This window comes from Cryptomeria japonica, chromosome 3 (genome assembly GCF_030272615.1).
Source record: "Cryptomeria japonica chromosome 3, Sugi_1.0, whole genome shotgun sequence".
NCBI classification, from domain to species: Eukaryota; Viridiplantae; Streptophyta; class Pinopsida; order Cupressales; family Cupressaceae; genus Cryptomeria; species Cryptomeria japonica.
The window spans coordinates 146,499,898-146,520,176 of record NC_081407.1 but is presented as its reverse complement, the minus strand read 5'-3'; the positions used below and the strand labels follow the sequence as shown (position 1 = coordinate 146,520,176).

The 20,279-nt window shown below is 37.8% G+C and overlaps 1 protein-coding gene across 2 annotated transcripts in view; it reads right to left on the bottom strand.

The window, feature by feature from the left end:
• Positions 1-1,674: 1,674 nt before the first annotated feature.
• LOC131060299 (pentatricopeptide repeat-containing protein At5g18390, mitochondrial-like) overlaps positions 1,675-20,279 on the bottom strand; it is a 33,967-nt gene continuing 15,362 nt past the window's right edge. For both annotated transcript variants that reach the window (XM_057993473.2, XM_057993472.2), the window contains one exon: positions 1,675-2,123. The gene's annotated coding sequence lies outside the window, so the exon portion shown is untranslated. The remainder of the gene's footprint in view (positions 2,124-20,279) is intronic.

The window sequence follows — 20,279 nt, the reverse complement described above, 5'->3', positions numbered from 1 at the left end:
AGAGGATCAGTGGAGGTTGGGGAGAAGATTGTGTAATTCCTTTGAAAGGACCAAATATTCTTGCCCGAGGCCCCGATTCGAAGGGTAGTTTTTTGTGGTTTCAAGATACTTGGAGTTGGATAGGTTGACTATTTTAGACCATGTAATGACCAATTTAACTTGTAAACCAAAATGTTCCTTCCCTTTCACAACATAAGATTCAAGCTATCACATATAAATATCCTCATCAAGATCCCCATGCAATAAAATATCTTTACTTTCCATTTTCTCAATCTCAAAATCACAAGCTCTAGTAATATCTACAAAAGAAATCCAATATAAGATATGTTTGTGACATGAAAGAAAAATTCACCAGAATAAACTCCCTCTCTTTGGGAGTAAAAATCAATCATTGATCTAGCATTGTCTCACTCTAACTGATTGTATTTATTGAAATGATCTTTTCATATCCACTTAAACCTAATGGACTTTCGTCCCTTGAGAAAACTAATAATATTCCTGGTGTCACAAGCATCCAAGACCATGATCTTTGTGTTAGCCTAAATCCAAGATTCTCATCCTATAAAGAGAGAGCCTCATTAATAGATCTAGGTTTGTTGTTAGTACTCAACAAAGAAATTACATAATGTAAATCAACAAGGTTATAACTATCAACTAGATTCCATTATCTTGTGGATATCCTCATGGTAGGAATAATGGACTTTGCTTGTTTTTCTATGTGTTGATCCTACACATCATCATCTAAATTCTCATATAGACCCTCTTCTTCCTCCCTATTCTTTGTTCCATTTAACTATTCTTCCACACGTACATCTTTCTATTCTATGTTTGTTTCAAAGTGCACTATTTTTATTCTTTATATTTCTTTTGATTGTTGTTCACCTACATAAGCTCTAACCTCCCTAAAAATAACATCTCTATAAAAATCATTTTTTGAGTTAGAGGATTCTAAAGCTTATAAACTTAAGCATTGTCATTATAACCGACAAGGATGCATTTCTAATCATTTAAATCTAGCTTAGATCACTTTTCCTAAGGAATAAGACAATAAGCCTCACAATCAAATATCCTTAAATGTGAAACGAAGGGCTTCTTACTTGTCCACACTTTATGAATAGTTTTATCAACAAATTTTAAATAAGGATATTGATTAATAATTACAAGCAATACTTATAAACTCTACCTAAAAACTTTGATCTAGTTGCATACCACTTAGCATACTTCAAACTCTTTCCATTAAGGTTCAATTCATTCTTTCTCCTACAATATTTTGTTAGGGAGTATAAGGTGTAGCATTTTTGCAAACAAGACTTTCATTCTTATAGAATCATTAAATTATTTGGGTCATTATCCACCACCTTTCTCAAATCTCAACGCCCTTATCTTATAACATGTTTGTTTTCCAACTAAGGCTTTAAATTACTTATACTTAGTGAAAAACTTATATTTTCAATACATAAAATAAATATAGGTGCATTTAAAAACATCCTTAATGTATGCAACATAATAATGAGATTTTCCCATAGAACCCATATCCATTGAACCAAAACAAATCTAAAAGAATGATTTCTAACAATCTCATAGCTCCATTACTTCCAACAATAAATGTTTACTATTCTATTTTTCTAACACATAATACTCACAGAAATATTTTTGCTAGTAGAATAATTAGAAAAATCATCAACCAACCTTTTATTAGCAATGGTCCTAAGAAGTTTTTAACTTGTATGACCCAAACATTAGTGTCATAATATACAAGCATTTTCAATGCAAGTTACATTGGTAGAATTACAAAATGTGGAGGCATTCAACCTACGTAAGGTTTCAATCTAAGATCCTCTATCAATCACCAAGTTCTCTCTTCTCAACATGCAACCAAGCTTGCCAAATGTCATATTTTCACCATAGTAATTTAAATTGGATAGATAAATAAAATTCTTAGATGTCTTGGGACATACAAAACATCATAAGAGTTTTTAGCCCTTCCATCATTTAAACACAATTGTACCTTTCATTTACCAATAAATTCACTTGTTAATATTGTATCTAGGGAAAAACTCCTCCATCATAGGTTGTATATCTCGAAAACCACTCCTTCTGAGGATTCATATGGTAAGAGAAACCTAAATCAATACGAAGCATCATCACTATTAGTGTTAGCAAAAATAAACAAAAAATCATTATGACCACTATCAAAAGATTTTTCTATGAAATAATTTGAACTATTTTTCTTATTTTTGCATTCCTTCTTCACATAGTTCCAACACTTTACTCTTCTCTAGAGCTTTAACACATCTTTTAAAATTTGATCTTTCTTCTTATCCCCTTTTGACCCTCATTTTTCTTTGGACCTTCCCATACATGCAATGCATCTTTTGAGCCTTCATTTGTAGATTTCTTTTTTATCTCCTTTAAAAAAAAAGTAGCAATAAGATTATCTAATATTGGCTCTATGCCATTACCACTAATAACAACAATTAGGTTTTCCCAAGTATTCGGTAAAGATCAAAGTAATAAGATATATTTATCATCTTCTTCTAGCTTAACATCTACAAAAGAAAGATAACTTAAAATCAAATTAAACACATTTAAATGGTCTATAATAAAATCACCATATCATTTTAAATAAATACAACTATCTTATCAGATACAACATGTTAGTAAGACTTTTTGTTTGATAGATATATCCTATTCTCTTCTATAACTTGAGTACAATGGTTTCTTAAAAATCATTTGAGAGGGAAGAACATGCAAGACATAATTGAATGGTTCCTTGTGTATTCTTGTCAAGTTTCAACCAATCTTCATCAAACATATCCGATAGTTTGTTTTTTCTTTTGAAATAGATAACAAGTGATCTATTTCTTCTAGTAGATCTTATATCTTTAATTTACACATCTAGTAACTATATCCGTAAGGGAAGTAGAATTCATGTTTTTCAATCTTTTCAACAAATATATAAAATCAAACAATGCACAAGATTCCATTGTAGCCAAAAAAGTCTCCCAACAAATAATAGAAAGGAGTCCCTCTCTATACAAAATTGTTAACTTTGATACCAAATATTGATAAGTAACGTGAAAGTACTGCAATAGGGCCAACACCCTTGTTTTTCTGCTTTTATAATAAAAAAACAAGAGCATAAAATGGTGAGCAATGGGTGGTAAGATGAAAGAATCTATGTCTATCTCAATTGCAAAATGTAAAAATGAAGATGTGTGACAATTTATTTTACATACCTCTCTTCTTATCAGATATATTTTTTATCGTAAATGTTAACATGTCAAAATGTTCACCAACACAATACCTTATTGCTAATTCCTTGTCTGAGCTAAAATGTTAGCAAAAATTCTAAATTATGGTTACACTACTTATTGGGAAGGAAATTATGCTATGCGATTAAGTATAGCAAAAATAATTTGATTCCATTGCCTGATTTAATTATTCAATGCAATTGCATTAGTTAGACATGGGTTAGGTGTGAACCTTACCCCTGACACAATGAACCTTCTAGGGACAATCATCATGGGAATACCATTCCTTCACATTGATGCCTCATCCTTCCCATTATATTCTCATCTATGTAAGATGTGCCACTTGGAAGTACACAACTTGATGGTATTTTCCATTATCATTGGTTTATTCCTTTCCTTACATAGTATTGACAATAAACTAATAAAATACAACAGTGACTTGAACTAATAGGATTTTGAATGTGAAAGTACCCTATCATGAAGCTTGCCATTGAGAAAGCCCAACCCAGTTATATTCTAATGACATTATCGGTTACACCATCAATATGGAGTTCTAGAGACTTCAATGGTTGCACCTAAGAAACATAATTGTATCAAGACAAAACTATATTGTAGTCAAGGACACAATTGGATATTGTTGAGAATTTGTAAAGACCTTAAGAACTATATGATCTGTATCTCTTGCTCTTTTTAAGCTGTTAAATTCAAAAATAGACTTCCCAACACAATATAGATATAAAAAAAAGAAAGTGAACCCCAAAATTATTTATAGATCATTCAAACATTTAATCGTGATGCATAGATTTACTTAGAAACTACAAATTTTGGAATTATGATTTATTCATAGAAAACTGGAACAAAACTCATAACAACAACAGTTGCTTACAGAACACTGAATCCTCCAACAATAGACTTTCAAGTACTGATAATGTAGACCCAAAATGGAGTTTGGGCAATACACAACAAAGCAAGGATGATTCGTGGGGGTTTCGTCCCTTCACCCAGATATGCACAACAACATTCAAATTATCCAGCATACCCCAAAATCAAACTGAGGCTGCAATATACAATAACATAGGGCGGTTTAGGGAACCACCTTCACAAGAAACCCTAAGGTGGTTTGCTACTAGAGAGATATTAGATCTAATTTCCCTTCTAGGATATAGCTGTCACTAAAAGACAAAACAAATGCAACTATCACTACAAAACAAAAATAGGCTTCTTCAAGAAGTCGATAGTTTTAAGTAGAAGAATCCAGACCAGATCCGATTCTTTTTTTTCCTACAAAACATAAGACTAACAACTGGCAGTAATCTGATTTCTTCCTTTGATTTTTCTGGAAGGAGAAAAACTTGCACAGTTGGCAGCCAATACTGCCATCCAGGCTAGGTGGCCTCATCTTTCACGAGTTCATCACAATCCTCCGGTCCCCTAATTGCTTCTCTTCAAGCAATTTCAAGTTAGGGTGTTCAAAGTTTTCAACTCCTTCCCAGGTTGCATCTTTTGGTGGTAGTCCCTTCCACTTGATTAGATGTTTTGGAATGGCTTTGTTACGTAATCTCTTCTCCCTTAAATCCAAAACAAATTCAATTCAAGGATCAATTTTCCTTCATAGTCCAGCAGAGGGAACTCCATGGATGGGTTAATTTGTTGTTTGAGGGCTTTCTTTAAGCATGAAACATGGAAAGTATTGTGAATTTTGTTGTTGGGTGGTAATTCCAACTTGTAAGCAACCTATCCCACCTTTTTATTCACCCGATGAGGACCATAAAAGTGTGGTTTTAGCTTCTCTTTTCCACTTCCCTTCATAGACGGTTGTCTAAAAGGCTATAACCTTAGAAACACCAAATCACCCTCCTCAAATGCTCTTTCTGTCCGATGTCTATCTGCACGCATCTTCTACTAAGTTTGGGCTTGTTGCAAGTTCTCTTTAAGGGCTTCCAAAATATCCTTACTCTACTAAATCAAATCCGTAGCACTAGGTACTCTAAGTTACTAGTGTGAATTGTAGAACACAAGATGTCATTGAGAGGGGGGGGATGAATCAGTGGTTTTCAATAATCTTAACCACTTATACCTAAATATGTGTACTGGTTAGCAGATCAAACACTAAGTGAATATACCGGTGAGATAAGGGAAGAGATCAAGATGCAAACACACAAAGACACATCACATAACACCGAATATATGAGGAAAACCCAATATGGGAAAAACCTCAATGAGAAATGTTGTTGGAGTCTACTGCTCCAATCCAACCTCACAATAAAAAATTGTATTACAACGTTTAGGGCACCAACCCAAGGAGCACCAACCCCTACTGATTTAAGGCACCAACCCCTGCATCGAGCACCAACTTAAGCATTACAATGAATGCTATCAACTTGATACGATAGTTATAACCCGATTACAAATGAATTATGTAACCCCTACAATTAAATCTCTCTTCCGGTTCAACTCTTCTCTATTCTCTATTGATTCTCTGCTCACTCTGACCCACTACTACTTGTCACCACAGGTACTCTGCTCAACCTCTCTGAATCTTTTGCTACTCAGCCTCTGCCATGTCTGGCCTCTTCTCACTCTCTCTTTGCTCTCCTTTGCTCACTACTATTGCCTTACCGGTTCAGACTCTACCAGTTAGATGAATTGTCAGACCATGCACCTGGCTATCGGTTACTCTGCTTACCGATTAAACCCTTCTTACCGGTTTTCTCAAGCACTCAGTTGCTTCAATGTTCTTCGATGAATTCTCTGATTGATTAACTCTTTGATGCACACGCTCTATTCTCCTGCATCTGGCATCACAAAATCATCAACTTAGATCTTTGGTGTGCACATTTATACTTGTGCTTTCCCGCCAAAACAACGATTCAAGCTTTGACGTGCAAGGGTTTCTTCTACCGACCACAAATCGTATCGAATCCAATCAGATCTTGCTTCAGGGATAGACAACTTACAACAAGTCACGCAACACTGCAATTTTTCTTCCTTCCAGTACACGTTTACTATTTTTAGCAAACATCGGCTCTGCTTCTGTCAATCACATTAAATGATCTTGTTGTTTCCTACTCCAAATTAGATCTGCAACTAGACGTCTTTCATCGATCATTGCATCACAAATACGTGCCTTTCAGTCTGCATCGAGCTGCAAACCTCTGCAATCGACTTGTGAATTTCATTTAATGTCGACCTGTTTCAATCTTGTTGACGCCTACCTCATTCAATACACCAACTCTTCGTTCACCGACCTCTGCACGTTAGCCACCTAGATCCTGCATGTCATCTTCATCGGCATCCACCTCAATTCACTGTGTCGGTTTAGGATGAGTCACCGACCAAGCATACAACCGGTGTATACCTACTGATTCATTTTGCCCTACCGGTTATACATTAATTGGTTGCTCTTCAAGCCATGTTCTTCTTTGTTCAACCGGTTAAGACATGATACCATTTCTCTGCATATGACTCGATGCCTTGTTCCTCTGGGCTCAACTTGTCCCTTGCATGCCTACCGGTGGACATGTTTACCAGTTGATTCAACACCTACCTACATACCAGACCGATACTCATTCTTCTTCACAGATTTCATATCAGACAACTATAAATGTACACTCCGGTTTATCAGACTTGCCAATGTTATGAACATATATTCTGAACCATAGCACCTGAATCTTCTCTAATCGTTCATACCAGTTGCTTGATTATCAATATGTTCATGTTTACTGGTTGACAATACGCTGCCTGCATACCAATAACATCCTTGATGACTTCATGGCATCAATCTCCAACTGTGGTGACACCAATCTCCATCTGCATCCCGGTTGACATCATCATCCCAAAGTAAAATCATGTCTACAAATGCTACACCTTTCCTTCTCCTTCTTTAGCCCGGACCTCATCTCAACCGGTTTGCCAAAGTGTCAAACTCATCACTTCTTATCCTTCCTTTTATGTCTCGGTGGCACATTATGCCTTCTCTTGTTGATCTGGTGCTCATCTCTCTTTTCACACACCTGAGGCATCTTTATGTTTCACTTGTGTCATCTGATATAATCCTTCAACCACCAGTAGGTGTAGATAGCTCGTTGCATTCAATCTGCCAAACACTCGGTGAGAATGGATCCTTGTCACCTGCTAGCCAATAACTGGTGGGAACTGATTGTCATTACATTGTGCTCTCTGCTTTCGGTATTGCACTCATATGCCTCTCCTGGAATTGAGTAGATATATGTTCAACCAGACATGTGATCTGGTAGACTGCCAATTTGTATTGCTTGCTATCTCGAGGCAATAAAATTTTTGTCAGTCTTCTCTTCATCCTGTGACAACATTTTCGTTCGGTGGCAGTCCTGTTGTATGACATCAAACAACATACCAGTTGCCTGCACATTCTTTATTGGATCAACCTTGCTTTCTTACTAGTCACATGCTTACAGGTTGGCAACAACACACTGCCAACACATTACTCACTGGTTGACATTGCCATAATGCCAACTCACCAGTTAACACTCCATACCGGTCTCCAAACTTACTCACCGGTTAACTCTAACTTGTAACATACTGGTTGACATCTCATACTTACCAGTGACAATCTATACCAGTAACATGCTATACCGGTTGACATCAATGACAACACAATGCCAACATGAATTAGATCCACAAAGGAAGTTGCATCATAGTCATACAATGCTTTAAAGAGGGACATCCTAATCGACATATGATAAGTAGTATTGTAGCAGTACTCCCCAAGATGTAGCCATCTGACCCATGATGTTTGTTGACCTATTACATAGTTCTGTAGATAACCTTCAATCCACTTATTCACTCTCTCTATTCGTCCATCCATTTGCAAATGATAATTGGTACTGGGTGTCAACTCCGTTCTTGTCAAGAGAAATAACTCTTACCAAAACAAGCTAAGAAATTTGTTGTCCTTGTCACTTACAATTGTTTTCGGCAACCCATGTAGCCTAAAGACCTCCCTAAAGAAAAGATCAAACACTTGAGGTGCCTTAAAGTCTAATGATAGAGCATGGAAGTGTGCATACTTGGTGAGTCTATCTACCACCACATATAAACAATCCTTGTCTTGGGCCTTTGGCATACTGGTAATAAAATCCATAGATATGCTTTCCCATTTTTGGCTGGGGATAGGTAGAGGTTGCAGTAGCCCTGCTAGAAAAACATACTCAGTTTTGTTCTGTTGACATTCCTTACATTCCCTTACATGCTACATCACATCCTTCTTTAATCCTTTACATGAAAAAATGCTCCTATACCTATTTATATGTTATGTAGAATCCTAGGTGGCCAGCCAATGGAGTGTCATGGCATGCCTTCAAGATTTTTTCCTTCATTTTAGATTCAAGCGTAAGATATACTCACCCCTTGTAGAGAATCAACTCATTCATTGTTTTGAACCTATCATCTTGTACCTTGCCCTCCAAGATTTCACTAGCAAATGAATTTTTTACATATTCAGATGTAATCAATGCTTTCCAATCAAAGGTTATTTTAGAAATAGAATGCAAATGAGGTTTCCGAGAAAAATCATATGCCACTTTATTGTTATTTCCTTTCACATACTCAATATCAAAATCATAAGCTTGGATTTTGTTGATCTACTTTTGATGTCTATCATTCAATTCTCAATGATTAAGGAAATACTTTAAGCTATTATGATCAATTTTTACCACAAACTTACTGCAAACTAAATATTGCTTGAATTTGGCCACTGCATGCATTATGGCTAACATTGCCTTATCACAAATAGAGAAATTGTGTTCAACCTCCTTAAGCTTCCTACTCTCAAAAGCTATAGGGTGTTTATTTTGTATCAAAACAACCCATATTCCCTCTCTAGATGCATCACATTCTAAAACAAAAGGGAGTGAAAAATCAGGAATTGCTAAGACGGAGCACGAACTCATTACCTCCTTAAGCTCATCAAAAGCTTGTTGGGCTGATGTTATCCATCTAAATGCTCCTTTCTTGGTTAGAATTGTTAAGGGGGTTGCCAACTATGAAAATCCACTAACGAACCTCTGGTAGTAGTTGCATAGTCCAACAAATCCCCTCAACTGTGTCTAGTTGTTTGATCTAGGCCATTCTTGAATGGCCTTGATCTTATCCTCATCAACACTTACTCCATGTTCACTGATCTTGAAGCCTAGATATAAGATTGTAACCCAAATTCACACTTGGATGCTTTGGCATAAAGGGACTGCTGCTCTAAGATTCCCAGTACCTCATCTAAGTGTGGTAGATGATCTTCCCAAGAATTGCTATAAACTAAGATGTTATCAAAAGAAACAAGGACAAATTTTCTTAATTGCTGAATAAATACATGGTTGAAAAGTTGATGGGGCATTTGTTAAACCAAAGGGCATCACCAAGAATTCAAAGTGCTCGTAGTGACACTGGAATGTTGTCTTGTGTACATCTTCATCCCACACCTTGATCTGATGGTATCCTAAATGCAAATCACTTTGGAGAAGAAACTAGCTCCATGTAATTCATCAATCAATTCATCAATGTGTGGTATTGCGTAGCGATTCTTTATAGTCTTCTTATTGAAGGCTCGGTAATCAATGCACATTCTCATGGTTCCATCTTTCTTCTTGATCACCACTATAGAAGATGCAAAAGGGTTGGAACTAGGCCTTATATGCCCCATGTCAAGTAATTCTTTGATTGCCTTTTCAATTTCTTCCTTGTAAACCTTTGGATGGCGATATGGAGTGATCATCACTGGTTTTGCCCCCTCTTCAAGTTCAATGATGTGTTGGAAACCCCTACTAGGTGGTAACCCGTGGACTATGTCTCTAAAGACTTTATTATGTTTATCCAAAATGATTTGGATCTGCATGTTGTTAGCACCTTCTTTCTTTGCATCATTTGCATTAGTAATAAGGCACTCTGTTGCCCAGCCTACCTGTTTCTTATGGAACACCTGCTCCATCCTCTTGGTCGATATTTACATTGTTTGGTTGGACATTCCTTGAAGTACTATCCTTTTTCCATTATGTAGGAAAGTCATTTCCAACTTACAGTGGCTAATCTTGTATTTATCAATTGCATGCAGCCATTGACAGCCCAAGACTACTTCCATGTCCATGTCAACCACATAAAAATCATCCTTCAATTTATATTCCCCCATAGACAACTCCATTTGGGGAACCTTCTGAGAGCAAGAAAGAGTAGTACCATTGGCTACCTTTACTCCAAACCCTTCAATCAGAACTGTTTTCAAACCAAGCCTCCTCACTACTTCCTCATTTACATAATTATAGGTGGCTCCATTGTCAATAAGGATGATTACTCGCAATCCATTGTCAATAATGTGGTTCTCCAGTAAGTGCTACAAGTGTATCGCCTTTAGGCCCCTTGATTGTTTCTATTTCATTTTCAAAATCAGCCTCATCACTTTTGGTTTCATCATCAGAGATCACCTCAATATAATGTATTTGCCCTTTACCTAAGTAGTGATGCCCCGGTTGCCATGATTCCTTGAATGTAAAGCACAACTTCTTTCGTCTCAGCTTATTTCTACTGACTTCCATTTGACTGGACCTTGTTAAAGGCATTCTAGGAGGTATTGGATTTTTCTGAATTTTTTTTTTGAATTGTATGGGTGGGGCTGTCCTATTGCTGAAAGTATCCTTGACCATTGAATCCTCTAAGTTAAGGGTTGTTGTGGTGGCTTCTCACAATCTTGTTGAGTTTAAGGCTTTGAGCAACCCCTTGAGTGGCTCAACTAATCCTTCCACAAAGAGTACTATCAGCCTCCTATCCATCACATCGGGCACCATTACCGCAAGTCTCTGAAATTCTGCTACATAGTCTTCCGCTCTACTTTCTTGCTTCAACTAAGCTAGGTTACGAAATAAACCTAGGGGTCGGTTCTATCGAATCTTTCACTCACCTTTGACTAAAATCAATTATGGTGGAAACTGAGTCATGTCCTTGAGTTACGAGTTTGTGGTACCAACACTTATGAGCTACTCCTTCCAAGTGTAAAGTGGCGAACTTGATAGCTTCTTCTTCTCTCATTGGGTTTAATGAGTAATAAGCATCTAGCTTTTGCAACCAAGATCTTGTTGTGGTACTACTTGTTCCATCAAAATTTGGTAAAGTAATTTTGCCCGGGCATTGTTGAATGTCTTTTCTTCCATCATACTCCTTTTTCCTATATCCACCTTTGGATTTCAGTTCACATTACTCAAGGAAAGACATGTTGTTCTTAACTACTTCGATTAACGTATTATATTCCACCAAAAGGCGGTCTGTTTCATCTGGCCAGTCCGGTTGATCCTTCATTTGGCAAAAATTTAGCCCTAAATGTTTTGGCTGAATTCCTTTCATTGCCTAGGGCAAATCTTGCTTCATTGAAATTGCTTCCTTCATCCTGAAGGGTAGACTTCCCTTTATTGGCAACACTTCCTTCACCCTTCTCATTGGTGGAATTCCTGCCATCTTGATTTTGTTTAAGCCCTCTCAACAATTGGGTGACTTCTTTTAATGTCTCTGCTAGACCAAGTTGCAAAGCTTCAGAACATTTAAGGTAGGCATTTGCATCTTCATCACTCTCGCCCATGTTGGGACTCCTCTTTCTTTCTCTTAGATGGTACTGATGTTCCCCCTCACTCATAAAACGAACCCACAGGTAGCAGGGCTGAGGCTCTGATACCACTGTAAAGACCTTAAGATCTATATGATCTGAATCTCTTGCTCTTCTTAAGCTGTTAAATTCAAAAACAGACTTGCCAACACATTATAAATATAAGAAAAGAAACTGAACCCCAAAATTATTTATAGATCATGCAAAAATGTAATCGTGCTATAGATTTACTTAGAAACTGCAAATTCTGGAATTTTGATTTATTCATAGAAAACTGGAACAAAACTCATAACAACAGCAGTTTGCTTACAGAACATTGAATATTCTAACAACGGACTTCTAGCTACTGATAATGCAGATCCAAAATGGAGTTTGGGCAATACACAATAGAGAAGAGGTGAATCTTGGGGGTTTCGTCCCTTCACCCAGGCGTGCACAACAGCATACAAATTATCCAGCATACCCCAAAATCAAACTGAGACTATAATATATAATAACATAGGGCAGTTTAGGGAACCACCTTCACAAGAAACCCTAAGGAGGTTTGCTACTAAAGACAAAACAGATCTAATTTTTCTTCTAGGATACAGCTGTCACAACAAGACAAAATAGATACAACTGTCACTACAAAACAAAACTAGGCTTCTTCAAGAAGTTGATGGTTCTAACTAGAAGATTCCAGACCAAATCTGATTCTTTTTTCTCCTACAAAAGATAAGACTAACAGCTGGCAGTAATCTGATTTCTTCCTCTGATTTTTCTGGAAGGAGACAAACTTGCTCAGTTGGCAGCCAGTACTGCCGTCCAGACCAGTTGGCCTCATCTTTCATGGGTTCATCACAGAATGTCAAGTCCAACGGTCATCTGACCATTCTATTTCTCCCTATCTCTTCATTTGCTATCTGTCTCTTCATATTTGAAGAGTTAAACATGTGTCTGAAAGGATGAGTGCAGATTATGTATTGTGTATGAGAGAAAAACTAAATAAAGATATTGCCCTGCTTTCCCATGGATGTAGCCTTTAATGGTAAACCACATAATTCGCTGTGTTATGTGTTTTTTTTTTATTGTCTTTATTTTTTTTTAAGTTTTGATGTTTATTGTTAATTAATCTGCTCTTTAACCTCAACAATTGGTAGTTTAGTTGTTTAATCTGCCTATAGTAGTGTTGATGTGTATTCTGTACACCACCGAACACAGAATAAAATACCCAAAAGGTACCTTATCATCTCTTGATTAAAGTCTCCGAATGCTAAAGATGTCGCAAAAAGGATCAATCGGGATGACTTCAAGGTTCTTCGTTGTAGGATCTCTAAGTGTGGATAAGCACCAGTGGTCGTTGTATATGTTGTTTCTTCAAGAGGCCTTACGTACTTTCAGAGAAAGCTTGTCCGTGTTACTCTCTTTTCGACTGCAGGAACAGGATTTTCCAAACACTAACAGATTTTCAAAAAAAATGTCAAAAGGATAAGGGTTTCAAGGAAGGAATGCTAATCTAATCCTAAGAATGACTCAATGAAGGCTAGACTTGGTAAGATTCTACCAATTTCAGTATCGCCAAGAAATTACAACTCTACTGGAATTGATGCGATCTTCTAAGGTGATTCAGTAACTTTCAAATCATCAAGGACATAGATACTATCATAGAGATACATATCAATACTTCCCAAAATGATTGAATTTTTTAAGCAATCTCAATATTTCCAGTTGACCACACAAGGCATCCTTACAATCAGTAAGAAGCTAGTGGTTTGGAACGTGAATCTCACCAAAGATCAAGCACAACACTTAGTCCTTCAAACTTAAACTTAAATACTACTTCAACTGAGAGTGATTCAAGAAAATAAACAATTATGAAGATAGCCACAAGTATTGCAATAAAACACCATAACTTCAATATTTTATTGATCTCAAAGCCAAAATGGACAACAATTGTTCAAAATTCTTTCTTCACTACTCAATCTTGCTACACAATAACTTTCTTCTCTCTAAGCTCTCCTTTTTTCTAACTTCTTCTAACTATCAAAATGAAAATGAGTGAGGGTATATATAGCATCCTCAAATACAATGAATGGCCCAGATCGAAAGATCATCAACGGCTGAGATTTTGACACCTAAACCCTAATTAGGGTTTATTACAAAAGGTCCCCATTTAGATAGTCATCATTAAATGCATAGCCAATAATTAATTGGCACAAATATCAAGGAAACATAGACCAATAGGAATTAAGCTGCCACATCATCCTGTAACAACTTTTCATCTAGAATTTTGTTCCCTTTCCTATGCTCCTTAGCATATTCAATGAATCTGGACACAGCTCTCTCGATCTCAGCAATGGGAATCTCAGGAAGATTCTTCATTCGTTCTTCCAAGTGAAGGACTTGATCAAAAGCAGTGAGAAGAGCTGTCTCCCATCCAGGTTCAGGCTCTTTGGTCTTCTCGATCAGGAACATAGTAGTGAACATTTGATCTCGTTGCTTATCTGTGATGATGTTCTCCTCTTTGCAAAAGATGACTTTGACTCTCTCCTCCAACTCTTGGATGTCCACATCTGTCTCAATCTCGATCCGCCTGCCAAGAATGGTACACAACACCTCAAACACCTTATCCTGAATCGGATGAATGATACCTTCAACTTGACTGCATCTGGTGTTGATGTCTTCAAAAAGGACCTCTTTCATCTGGAGCAGAGCTGACCACTGTAGGAGATTATGGGTTCCTCCATCCATTATCTTTTCTTGTGCCAGAATCCGTCTTGGTGTTTGTCTTATCACTTGTAAGACATGAATGATAACATCTCTAGTGTGAGTGAATGCAGCTACAATTATCATTAGATTATGGATAATCTCAAGGACCTGGATAGCTCGATGAACTGTCTTCATCATTCTTGCTGCAAATTCAATGGCTACCATGTGGGATTTATCAATCCAAGAGCTCATAAGCTGAACCAAGCTCTTTACTCTTTCTTCCTCGCCTACTAATTCAAGATGGAGTGCTTGTAAAGGAGATACTGCTGGATCCTGACGTCTCAAGGGCTGATTGAGATGACTAAAATAGCTTCTCCAAGCACTGACCTCCCTCTCAAGCTTCTTATTCTTTTCCATTTCTTCTTTAAGTTTGTCTTTTAAGTGCTTCAAATGAATCGGTTGCTTCTTCCATCGCTTGCTCGGAGGTAAGTGGACCAAGCTCAAATGTTTCTAAGTCATACTCATCTGCAAGATTTTCACCCTCATATTTGTCCACTACTGGTGTAGCTACTTGCAATTTCTTGGATCCTACCTCATCTCTAATTACCTTGGACATCTTTGTGGCCTTCTTCTTTTCCATCACCTCTTGAGAACTTCCTATAAGGCTTTCTAAATCAAATACATCTTCTTCCTCTTCAACCACAACTACCTTTGTCAGTCTCTCCTTTAACCAATCCGGAATGGCGGATCTTGTTTCCCTTACTTGTATTTCTTTAAGCAGTGGTCTATCCTCTCGGAAAGGAGATGTCGCTTCATCTTCATTCTTCTCTTCATGTAGCTCATTAGTATCAACTAGGGGAGATTGAATCGACGACTGTTGAGGTGTCTGTCCCTTTTCTTACTTGTCATTTTGTACCATGGATTCCATAGATTCATCAATTTCATATACCATCTTCCCCTGATCTTCTCCTTGATTTGCCTTCTTTTCATGTCGAGAAGATGTGCTTGGTGGGTGATCGGGGTTTGTTTTCTGCTTCTTCCTGGTGGATTCCCTTTTCTTAGGTCTTTCTTTCCTCTTTGAGCCTTTGGAATGAGAAGTATTCTCACTCACGCTTGCTTCTCCTTCTTCTGACCTTGCCTCCAAAGTAAATGTCATTGATACACTCTGCTCCTTCAACTTCTGATGTTGTACATCCACCCATCTGCGAGTGTAGGATAAAACGGGGGCCATCAAAGCTCTCAAGTCTAAAACCTCAGGCTCATTCCAATCTATCTTCACTTATTTGTCTTCTTTCTCATAGGACGACTGGAGGTATCTACCGTTATCTTGGGCTTGATCGACTACTCTATAAACTTTGCATTTCCTGATGAGATCTAAGGGTAGCCGGGAATGCATCTTTCTCTTAACCTTTAAATCACTTGGGAGATTCGTCCAAAAGTCCTCCACCTGAAACTCATGCTTGTATTTCCTGCCGACTGTCTCTTCCATGTAACCATGAGGATCAAAATTCTCCCGCGAGGCAAAGAATGAGAATGAGTATAAAGATAATTCCTTTGCTGCATCTTCAGTGGCTTGAGTATTAGGACATACTTCAACTGAATTCCCCAGTATGATGGGCACGGGAATTCCATTTCCATGCTTGTGTCTAGATGCCTTCGCATAAGCTACCAACTGTCTAGTCACCTCAAGTAGTACTATCCTGTCTGTTGGATATCTTGGCAACATGTAGGGAGGTGAAGGACACCCATGAACTCTGATATATGTGAATTTTTGAAACTGGATGAACCATGCACCATACTTCTTCACAAGCTCCTGCGCATCCAGAGATAGTCGATTGTGAATCCCACCTTGCAACATCCTGGTAATGTTCATCGTGAAGGTGTCATTGACTAACTTGTAGTCACTTCTAGGCAGATGATGCAGATGAACATAAGAATCACAAACCCTCATTTCTCCGGGTCCTCTTCCGATCACTCCTCTGTGAGGTAGCCCTGCATACTCGAAACTCCTGATTAAGGCATATATAACATATGAGCTCATGTGGAATGATTTGGTGGGTCTTAGCCTTCTTAACTGTACGTCCAGATAATTGCTAATAATTCTGGCCCAATGAAGCATTCCTTTTCCTTGGACTATCATTTGAATGAAGAAGAACATCCACTTTTCGAAGAAGAAGGCTTGAGGAGCCCCTGTAACTCGATTGAGCAAAGTTATCAAATCTCTGTATTCCTCCTGGAAGTCGATCCTATGCGGCGTATTGGGAATCTTGTTCAAACGAGGCCGACTTTTGATCAACCAATTCTTATTGATGAGATTCAGACAAGTCTCAGGATCATCTTCATAGATCGACCTTGCTCCTTCTAAGCTTTTGTAAATCATATCTTTATGGTCTGGAAGATGAAGAGCTTCGCTTATAGCTTCCTTTGAAAGGTAAGCTAAGATGTTCCCGTCTTTGGTTACGATCGTCCTTGATTGTGAGTCATAGTGGTGTGCACACTCGATCATCAGCTCATGACACTTGACAGCGGGAGGGAAACCTGCAGCCTTGATGATGCCACTTTCAATTATCCTCCTCGCAACAGGTGATGGCTTGCCAATGTAGGGAACCTCTCGAAACTTCTTCACATTGAAGTTTCCTAAGTTGGTGTCTCCGATATTACTCCACTTGGACACGATCCTGGTCTCCAATTCTTCGCTCCTCTGATCTTCCTTGATGAGAGCCTGCCGACTAGTAGCTCCTCCGGCTTTGGCGGTCGCCATTTGATGCCTACACAAAAATTTCAAAATTAGTCTTTAAGCATCATACCTTAAAGTGTAGAAATTAAGACTCTTCAAAGGGAAGATTCAAGATATTAATGATAAATCTAGAATTCCTCATTTCTCAATTAATTATGAATGGAATCAAACTTTCAAGACTTAGACCCTTTTCTAAAAAAAAATGCTATGAAATTAAAACAAGCCTTGAATAAGAACTTCAAATAATTTGATTCCTCATACCTTCTCCTTTGAAAGCCTAACTATGAGCCTTGGTAAATGGAAGAAACAAGATCAGATCTTGCTAGATAAGGATTGAATTGCTGGCCTTCTTGGATGAATTGTCTTGATTAACCTTCAAAAGAAGTACGCCTTTCACTAGCCTTTCAAAATCTGGAAATTATCCTTCAACACTTAGCAAATTCTGGAAATTTAGCCTCCAATCTGCTGGATTTCGCTCCTCAATTTGCTTCTCAAAATCGCACTTAGATGGAATGAATGAATGATTTGAAATTTGAAACAACACTCCCCCTTTATATAGGGCGCTCACCCTAATCCCTTCAAGGCCGACTTGGCAAATAAGGGGTAAAAATAAATAAAAATTCCTTGAAAAGGTGGCCGACTTGCCTATAAAGGCATAATAATGATTTTTGAGCGCTCAAAAAATTAATTTTAATGCCTCCAAGGTGAATTTTTTAATTATTTCAAGGCCTAAAAATTAATTTATTAAATTAAAAATGCCTTTAATTAATGCGAATTTTATTTAAACCTCCCAAATGTTTCGAATTTAGCAAATTTGGTGATTTAGTACAAATTGGAGAATATCAATGTTTGATCAAGGCCTAATGAAGTTTGCTAATGATTTCGCCCTGGACCCTCTGGGAGGGTCAGGAGCGATTTTCTCAATTTAATCCTGAATATCTCATACCTTGACTCCAAAATCTCCTGGAGGGTGAATTCATACCTAATTAAAGTCTTGCATTTCAAATTTTGGTATTTCACAGGAGGAAATTAGGTGAAAATGTGGATTTCACCCTAGGCCCTCTGGAAGGGTCAGGAGCGATTTTTTTATTCTAGGCCATAATCCACCTTAGCTTGATCATTGAACTCTTCCAAGGCAATCTCCAGGGTTCATTTCCTTGTATCACTGAGTTGGCTCACCAAAATTTTGAAGGAAAAAATGCATTTAGGAGAATTTCGCTCTGGACCCTCTGGAAGGGTCAGGAGCGAAATTCACAATTGGGCTCAAAATTTTCATTTTCAAAGTTCAAAACCTCTTCAAGGCACTCCAAATAGGCTCTTTCATTGCATTCCAGACTTAGTTTTATTCAACTTAGGAGGAAAAGTGTGATTTTAGGTTTTTCGCCCTGGACCCTCTGGAAGGGTCAGGAGCGATTTTTCCTCCTTAGGCTATTTCCTTCATCATCTTTCATTGAATCCTTCACTCATCGCTAGGCAATATTCTTCCTTATTCATTCCACCCAAGTTAGTCTTGTTTCTGCAAGGTAAAATAGGGGTTTTTCAAATTTTCGCCCTGGACCCTCTGAAAGGGTTAGGAGCGATTTTCCCTCCTTAGCCTAGAATCATCAAGTTTTGAAGCAAACAATTACTCATTAATGGTCTTAAAGGTCATTTCTACCTTAGTGCATCCTTGCCTTAGCAAAAACTTAGAAGGAATATGTTGATTTTATGATTTTCGCCTTGGGCCCTCTGGGAGGGTCAAGAGCGAACTTTGAGTTTTTAGGCACATTCCTTCATTCCTTTAGCTTCAAATCACTTCTAAGGCATAAAACATCATGTCCTTCTCCCACCTAAGTCATGAATAGCAAGATTTTGTCTTGAATTTGCAATAAAAGGGGACGACTTGGAAATTTCACTCTGGACCCTTTGGAAGGGTCAGGAGCGAATTTCCATCTTGGCTTCAAAACTTTCACTTTCAACAATCCCTCTTCACTTCAAGGCAATCCAAACATTGTTCTAAACCCATGCCTAGGCTCAGCTTCGCTCAAACTTTGGAAGAAAAGATAGGTTTTTTGATTTTCGCCCTAAACCCTCTGGAAGGGTCAGGAGCGATTTTCCCATTCTAGGCTTGGTTGCTTCTTCTTGACTATCTAAATTATCTTCAAAGGACAAAACATACTTCCTCGCATCCACTCCAACCACAAAAATCGTTTTGATCTTGCATGAAAAAGGTGTTTTTGAGAATTTCGCTCTGGACCTCCTGGGAGGGTCAGGAGCGAATTTTGCAATTTTGACCAAAATCTCTCACTTTTCACCTTGAAACTTCTTTGTTAAGTAAGATTTCACCTTTCACTGTGCTAGAAATAGGATTTCATGTCCAAGGAAGACCAAAAATGTGTTTATAAGGAATTTTGCTCTGGACCCTTTAGAAGGGTCAGGAGCAAAATTGCCTTTCCTGGCTAGAATCCTTCGTTTTCTTCATTTCCAAACAGGCCTAGGGGCTTCATCATGTTTATTTCACCTTTCATCACACCTTTGATTCTTTAATTCGACCAAACCAAGCAAGAAATGTCCCCTAGAGAGATTTTCGTCCTGGACCCTCTAGAAGGGTCAGGAGCGAATTTCTCAATTCAAGTTTGTTCCATCATCATTTCAAGTTGATTTCACCTCTCCAAGAAAGAAGACACTATTCCTCTCTCATCCAAACCCAAGCTTGACTTGATTTTGCAAGGAAAACAGGTGATTGAAGAAATTTCGCCCTGGACCCTCTGGAAGGGTCAGGAGCGAAAATTTGGTTTTAGGCAAAATCCTTCATTTTTCCAAGTCAAAACAACCTCAATAGGCAAAAGCAATTTATTCTTGTTTCATTCATGCCACAGACTTGACCTTTTTCATTGCAAGATAAGAGATATTCAAAATTTCGCTCAGGACCCTGTGGAAGTGTCAGGAGCGAATTTGCCTTCCTTGTCCAAAATTCATCATTCTGCATGCTTCCAAATTG